Raw genomic sequence first — 8,677 nt, 5'->3', positions numbered from 1 at the left:
CCATCGTGGGCCCCCTGTTGCTCCACCGACGTACTCCTTCCTCCTATATATACCTACGTACCCCCAAACGATCGGATACGGAGCCAAAACCCTAATTCCACCGCCGGAACTTTCTGTATCCACGAGATCCCATCTTGGGGCATGTTCCAGAGCTCCGACGGAGGGGGCATCGATCACGGAGGGCTTCTACATCAACACCATAGCCCCTCCGATGAAGTGTGAGTAGTTTACCTCAGACCTACAGGTCCATAGTTAGTAGCTAGATGGCTTCTTCTCTCTTTTTGGATCTCAATACAATGTTCTCCCCCTCTCTTGTGGAGATCTATTCGATGTAATATTCTTTTTGCGGTGTGTTTGTTGAGATCAATGAATTGTGGGTTTATGATCAAGTCTATCTATGAATAATATTTGAATCTTATCTGAATTCTTTTATGTATGATTGGTTATCTTTGCAACTCTCTTCGAATTATCAGTTTGGTTTAGCCTACTAGATTGATCTTTCTTGCAATGGGAGAAGTGCTTAGCTTTGGGTTCAATCTTGCGGTGTCCTTTCCCGGTGACAGTAAGGGCAGCAAGGCACATATTGTATTGTTGCCATCGAGGATAACAAGATGGGGTTTTCTTCATATTGCATGAGTCTATCCCTCTACATCATGTCATCTTGCTTAAGGCTTTACTCTGTTTTTAACTTAATACTCTAGATGCATGCTGGATAGCGGTTGATGAGTGGAATAATAGTAGTAGATGCAGGCAGGAGTCAGTCTAATTGTCTTGGACGTGATGCCTATATACATGATCATACCTAGATATTCTCATAACTATGCTCAATTATGTCAATTGCTAAACAGTAATTTGTTCACCCACTGTAGAATACTTATGCTCTTGAGAGAAGCCACTAGTGAAACCTATGGCCCCCGGGTCTATCTTTATCATATTGATCTCCTACTACTTAGTTATTTCCTTTGCTATTTACTTTGCCTTTATTTTACTTTGCATTTTATCATAAAAATACCAAAATTATTATCTTATCATATCTATCAGATCTCACTCTCGTAAGTGGCCTTATAGGGATTGACAACCCCTATTTGCGTTGGTTGCGAGGATTTATTTGTTTTGTGCGGGTACGAGGGACTCGCGCGTAGCCTCCTACTGGATTGATACCTTGGTTCTCAAAAACTGAGGGAAATACTTACGCTACTTTGCTGCATCATCCCTTCCTCTTCGGGGAAAACCAACGCAGTGCTCAAGAGGTAGCAGTCAAGTCAATCACATCATTCTCCTAATGGTGTGATCCCATTTATCAAATGACAACTCATGTCTATGGTTAGGAAACATAACCATCTTTGATCAACGAGCTACTCAAGTAGAGGCATACTAGTGACACTCTGTTTTTCTATGTATTCACACATGTATTATGTTTCCGGTTAATACAATTCTAGCATGAATAATAAGCATTTATCATGAAATAAGGAAATAAATAATAACTTTATTATTGCCTCTAGGGCATATTTCCTTCAGTCTCCCACTTGCACTAGAGTCAATAATCTAGATTACACAGTAATAATTCTAACACCCATGGAGCCTTGGTGTTGATCATGTTTTGCTCATGAGAGAGGCTTAGTCAATGGGTCTGCAACATTCAGATCCGTATGTATCTTGCAAATCTCTATGTCTCCCACCTGGACTTGATCGCGGATGGAATTGAAGTGTCTCTTGATGTGTTTGTTTCTCTTGTGAAATCTGGATTCCTTTGCCAAGGCAATTGCGCCAGTATTGTCACAAAAGATTTTCATTGGACCCGATGCACTAGGTATGACACCTAGATCGGATATGAACTCCTTCATCCAAAGTCCTTCATTTGCTGCTTCTGAAGCAGCTATGTACTCTGCTTCACACGTAGATCCCGCCACGGCGCTTTGTTTAGAACTGATCCAACTGACAGCTCCACCATTCAATATAAACACGTATCTGCTTTGCGATTTAGAATCGTCCGGATTAGTGTCAAAGCTTGCACCGATGTAACCATTTACGATGAGCTCTTTGTCACCTCCATAAACGAGAAACATATCCTTAGTCCTTTTCAGGTATTTCGAGATGTTCTTGACCAATGTCCAGTGATCCACTCCTGGATTTCTTTGGTACCTCCCTGCTAAACTAATAGCAAGGCACACATCAGGTCTGGTACACAACATTGCATACATGATAGAGCCTATGGCTGAAGTATAGGGAACATTTTTCATTTTCTCTCTATCTTCTGAAGTGGTCGGGCATTGAGTCTTACTCAACTTCACACCTTGTAACACAGGCAAGAACCCTTTCTTAGATTGATCTATTTTGAACTTCTTCAAAACTTTATCAAGGTATGTGCTTTGTGAAAGTCCAATTAAGCATCTTGATCTATCTCTATAGATCTTGATGCCCAATATATAAGCAGCTTCACCGAGGTCTTTCATTGAAAAACTCTTATTCAAGTATCCTTTTATGCTATCCAGAAATTCTATATCATTTCCAATCAACAATATGTCATCCACATATAATATTAGAAATGCTATAGAGCTCCCACTCACTTTCTTGTAAATACAGGCTTCTCCAAAAGTTTGTATAAAACCATATGCTTTGATCACACTATCAAAACATTTATTCCAACTCCGAGAGGCTTGCACTAGTCCATAAATGGATTGTTGGAGCTTGCACACTTTGTTAGCACCCTTTGGATCGATAAAAACTTCATGTCGCATCATATACAACTCTTCTTCCAGAAATCCTTTCAGGAATGCAGTCTTTACATCCATTTGCCAAATTTTATAATCATAAAATGCGGCAATTGCTAACATGATTCGGACGGACTTAAGCATCGCTACGGGTGAGAAGGTCTCATCGTAGTCAACTCCTTGAACTTGTCAAAAACATTTCGCAACAAGTCGAGCTTTGTAGACAGTAACGTTACCGTCAGTGTCAGTCTTCTTCTTGAAGATCCATTTATTCTCGATGGCTTGACGATCATCGAGCAAGACAACCAAAGTCCACACTTTGTTCTCATACATGGATCCCATCTCAGATTTCATGGCCTAAAGCCATTTTGCGGAATCTGGGCTCATCATCGCTTCCTCATAGTTCGTAGGTTCATCATGGTCAAGTAACATGACCTCCAGAATAGGATTACCGTACCACTCTGGTGCGGATCTTACTCTAGTTGACCTACGAGGTTTGGTAGTAACTTGATCTGAAGTTTCATGATCATCATCATTGGCTTCCTCGCTAATTGGTGTAGGTGTCACAGGAACCAGTTTCTGTGATGAACTACTTTCCAATAAGGCAGCAGGTATAGTTACCTCATCAAGTTCTACTTTCCTCCCACTCACTTCTTTCGAGAGAAACTCCCTCTCTAGAAAGGATCCATTCTTAGCAACAAATGTCTTGCCTTCGGATCTGTGATAGAAGGTGTACCCAACAGTCTCCATTGGATATCCTATGAAGACACATTTCTCCAATTTGGGTTCGAGCTTATTAGGTTGAAGTTTTTTCACATAAGCATCACAGCCCCAAACTTTAAGAAACGACAACTTTGGTTTCTTGCCAAACCATAGTTCATAAGGCGTCGTCTCAACGGATTTAGATGGTGCCCTATTTAACGTGAATGCAGTTGTCTCTAAAGTGTAACCCCAAAACGGTAGCGGTAAATCAGTAAGAGACATCATAGATCGCACCATATCTACTAAAGTACGATTACGACGTTCGGACACACCATTACGCTATGGTGTTCCAGGTGGCGTGAGTTGCGAAACTATTTCGCATTGTTTCAAATGAAGACCAAACTCGTAACTCAAATATTCTCCTCCACGATCAGATCGTAGAAACTTTATTTTCTTATTACAATGATTTTCCACTTCACTCTGAAATTCTTTGAACTTTTCAAATGTTTCAGTCTTATGTTTCATCAAGTCGATATACCCATATCTGCTGAAATCATCTGTGAAGGTGAGAAAATAACGATACCCGCCGCGAGCCTCAATATTCATCAGACCACATACATCAGTATGTATGATTTTCAACAAATCTGTTGCTCGCTCCATTGTTTCGGAGAACGGCGTTTTAGTCATCTTGCCCATGAGGCATGGTTCGCAAGTACCAAGTGATTCATAATCAAGTGATTCCAAAAGTCCATCAGAATGGAGTTTCTTCACGCGCTTTACACCAATATTACCTAACGGCAGTGCCACAAATAAGTTGCACTATCATTATCAACTCTGCATCTTTTTTCTTCAACATTATGAATATGTGTATCACTACTATCGAGATTCATTAAAAATAGACCACTCTTCAAGGGTGCATGACCATAAAAGATATTAATCATATAAATAGAACAACCATTATTCCCTGATTTAAATGAATAGCCGTCTCGCATGAAACAAGATCCAGATATAATGTTCGTGCTCAATGTTGGCACCAAATAACAATTATTCAGGTCTAAAACTAATCCTGAACGTAGATGTAGAGGTAGCGTGCCGACGGTGATCACATTGACTTTGGAACCATTTCCCACGCACATCGTCACCTCGTCCTTAGCCAATCTTTGCTTAATCCATAGTCCCTGTCTCGAGTTACAAATATTAGCAACAGAACCAGTATCAAATACCCAGGTGCTACTGTGAGCTCTGGTAAGGTACACATCAATAACATGTATATCACATATACCTTTGTTCACCTTGCCATCCTTCTTATCCGCCAAATACTTGGGGCAGTTCTGCTTCCAGTGACCAGTCTGTTTGCAGTAGAAGCACTTAGTCTCAGGCTTAGGTCCAGACTTAGGTTTCTTCTCCTGAGTAGCAACTTGTTTGTTGTTCTTCTTGAAGTTCCCCTTATTCTTCCCTTTACCCTTTTTCTTGAAACTGGTGGTCTTGTTGAACATCAACACTTGATGCTCCTTTTTGATTTCTACCTCCGCTGCTTTTAGCATTGCGAAGAGCTCGGGAATTGTCTTATTCATCCCTTGCATATTATAGTTCATCACGAAGCTCTTGTAGCTTGGTGGCAGTGATTGAAGAACTCTGTCAATGACACTATCAACAGGAAGATTAACTCCCAGTTGAATCAAGTGGTTATGGTACCCAGACATTCTGAGTATATGTTCACTGACAGAACTATTCTCCTCCATCTTGCAGCTGTAGAACTTATTGGAGACTTCATATATCTCAATCCGGGCATTTGCTTGAAATATTAACTTCAACTCCTGGAACATCTCGTATGCTCCATGACGTTCAAAACGTTGTTGAAGTCTTGGTTCTAAGCCGTAAAGCATGGCACACTGAACTATCGAGTAGTCATCAGTTTTGCTCTGACAGACGTTCATAACATCTGGCGTTGCTCCTGCAGTGGGTTTGGCACCTAGCAGTGCTTCCAGGACGTAATTCTTTTGTGCAGCAATGAGGATAATCCTCAAGTTATGGACCTAGTCCGTGTAATTGCTACCATCATCTTTCAACTTTGCTTTCTCAAGGAACGCATTATAATTCAACGGAACAACAGCACGGGCCATCTATCTACAACAACATAGACAAGAAAAATACTATCAGGTACTAAGTTCATGATAAATTAAAGTTCAATTAATCATATTTAAGAACTCCCACTTAGATAGACATCCCTCTAATCATCTAAGTGATGACGCAATCCATATCAACTAAACCATGACCGATCATCATGTGAAATGGAGTAGTTTTCAATGGTGAGCATCACTATGTTGATCATATCTACTATATGATTCATGCTCGACCTTTCGGTCTCAGTGTTTTGAGGCCATATCTGCATATGCTAGGCTCGTCAAGTTTAACCCGAGTATTTCTGCGTGTGCAAAACTGGCTTGCACCCATTGTATGTGAACGTAGAGCTTATCACACCCGACATCGCGTGGTGTCTCGGCACGATGAACTTTGGCAACGGTGCATACTCAGGGAGAACACTTGTACTTTGAAATTTAGTGAGAGATCATCTTATAATGCTACCGTCAATCAAGCAGAATAAGATGCATAAAGGATAAACATCACATGCAATCAATATAAGTGATATGATATGGCCATCATCATCTTGTGCATGTGATCTCCATCTCCAAAGCACCATCATGATCACCATCATCACCGGCTTGACACCTTGATCTCCATCGAAGCATCATTGTCATCACACCAACTATTGCCTCCACGACTATCGCTGCCGCTTAGTGATAAAGTAAAGCAATTACGTGGTGATTGAATTTCATACAATAAAGCGACAACCATATGGCTCCTGCCAGTTGCCGATAACTGTGTTATAAAACATGATCATCTCATACAATAAAATTTAGCATCATGTCTTGACCATATCACATCACAACATGCCCTGAAAAAACAAGTTAGACGTCCTCTACTTTGTTGTTGCAAGTTTTACGTGGCTGCTACGGGCTAAGCAAGAACCGTTCTTACCTATGCATCAAAAACCACAACGCGGTATAGTGATTGCTTTTTGATATTTAGAAAGAACCATGTTCATTGAATGTGATTCAACTAAAGCTAGAGAAACAAACACCCACTAGCCACCTGTGTGCGAAGCACGTCGGTAGAACCAGTCTCGCGTAAGCGTACGCGTAATGTCGGTCTAGGCCGCTTCATCCAACAATGCTGCTGAATCAAGAATCAACTAGTGACGGCAAGCAATATGTATATACCCACACCCACAACTCCTTTGTGTTCTACTCATGCATATAACATCTACGCATAAACCTGGCTCGGATGCCACTGTTGGGGAACGTAGTAATTTCAAAAAAAATCCTACGCACACGCAAGATCATGGTAATGCACAGCAATGAGAGGGGAGAGTATCGTCTACGTACCCTCGTAGACCGTAAGCGGAAGTCTTATGAGAACGCGGTTGATGTAGTCGTACGTCTTCACGATCCGACCGATCCAAGTACCGAATGCACGGCACCTCTTAGTTAAGCACACGTTCAGCTCGATGACGTCCCATGAACTCCGATCCAGCAGATCTTCATGGGAGACTTTCGTTAGCACGACGGCGTGATGACGGTTATGATGTTGCTACCGACGCAGGGCTTCGCCTAAGCACCGCTACGATATGATCGAGGTGGATTATGGTGGAGGTTGCACAGCACACGGCTTGGAACAATTAACTAGTGTGTTCTAGGGTGACCCCCTGCCCCCGTATATAAAGGAGCAAGGGGGGAGGCCGGCTGGCCCCGGTAGGGCGCGCCAGGAGGAGGAGTCCTCCTCCTAGTAGGAGTAGGACTCCCCTTTCCTACTCCTACTAGGAGGAGGAAAGGAAGGCGGAAAGGGAGAAGGAAGGAGAGGGGGGAAAGGAGGAAAGGGGAGCCGGCCCCCTAGTCCAATTCGGTTTGGGCTAGGGGGGCACGCGCCCTGCCTCCTCTCTTCCACCACTTTGCCCATGAGGCCCAATACTTCTTCCCCGTATTCCCGTAACTTCCCGGTACTCCAAAAAATACCCGAATCACTCGGAACCTTTCCGATGTCCGAATATAGTCGTCCAATATATCGATCTTTACGTCTCGACCATTTTGAGACTCCTCGTCATATCCCCGATCTCATCCGGGACTCCGAACTACCTTCGCTACATCAAATCACATAAACTCATAATACCGCTCGTCGCTGAACGTTAAGCGTGCGGACCCTACAGGTTCGAGAACTATGTAGACATGACCGAGACACGTCTCCGGTCAACAACCAATAGCGGAACCTGGATGTTCATATTGGCTCCTACATATTCTACAAAGATCTTTATTGGTCAAACCGCATAACACCATACGTTGTTCCATTTGTCATCGGTATGTTATTTTCCCGAGATTCGGTCGTTGGTATCTTAATACATAGTTCAATCTCGTTACCAGCAAGTCTCTTTACTCGTTTCCGCAATGCATCATCCCGCAACTAACTCATTAGTTGCATTGCTTGCAAGGCTTATAGTGATGTGCATTACCAAGAGGGCCTAGAGATACCTCTCCGATAATCGGAGTGACAAATCCTAATCTCGATCTATACTAACTCAACAAGTACCATCAGAGACACCCGTAGAGCACCTTTATAATCACCCAGTTACGTTGTGATGTTTGGTAGCACATAAAGTGTTCCTCTAGTAATCGGGAGTTGCATAATCTCATAGTCATAGGAACATGTATAAGTCATGAAGAAAGCAATAGCAGTAAACTAAAACGATCAAGTGCTAAGCTAACGGAATGGGTCAAGTCAATCACATCATTCTCCTAATGATGCGATCCCGTTTATCAAATGACAACTCATGTCTATGGTTAGGAAACATAACCATCTTTGATCAATGAGCTAGTCAAGTAGAGGCATACTAGTGACACTCTGTTTGTCTATGTATTCACACATGTATTATGTTTCCGGTTAATACAATTCTAGCATGAATAATAAGCATTTATCATGAAATAAGGAAATAAATAATAACTTTATTATTGCCTCTAGGGCATATTTCCCTCAACTTGGTGTCGGCTTAGTCAACAAATGATTGTGCCAACCTTGACCGTTGGATTGACATTCAACATCTTTTGTGTTTCTTCAGTCTCTTCTTCCTCCAGCCGCCAAAGCCAAACCAGCGCTAGCGGGACCGCCTGCTCCCGCCTCCCACGTCTGGTTGTGCTGCCGGACACGCATCATGG

The sequence above is a fragment of the Triticum dicoccoides genome, chromosome 1A (genome assembly GCF_002162155.2).
Source record: "Triticum dicoccoides isolate Atlit2015 ecotype Zavitan chromosome 1A, WEW_v2.0, whole genome shotgun sequence".
NCBI classification, from domain to species: domain Eukaryota; kingdom Viridiplantae; phylum Streptophyta; class Magnoliopsida; order Poales; family Poaceae; genus Triticum; species Triticum dicoccoides.
This window is presented reverse-complemented; position numbering follows the sequence as displayed.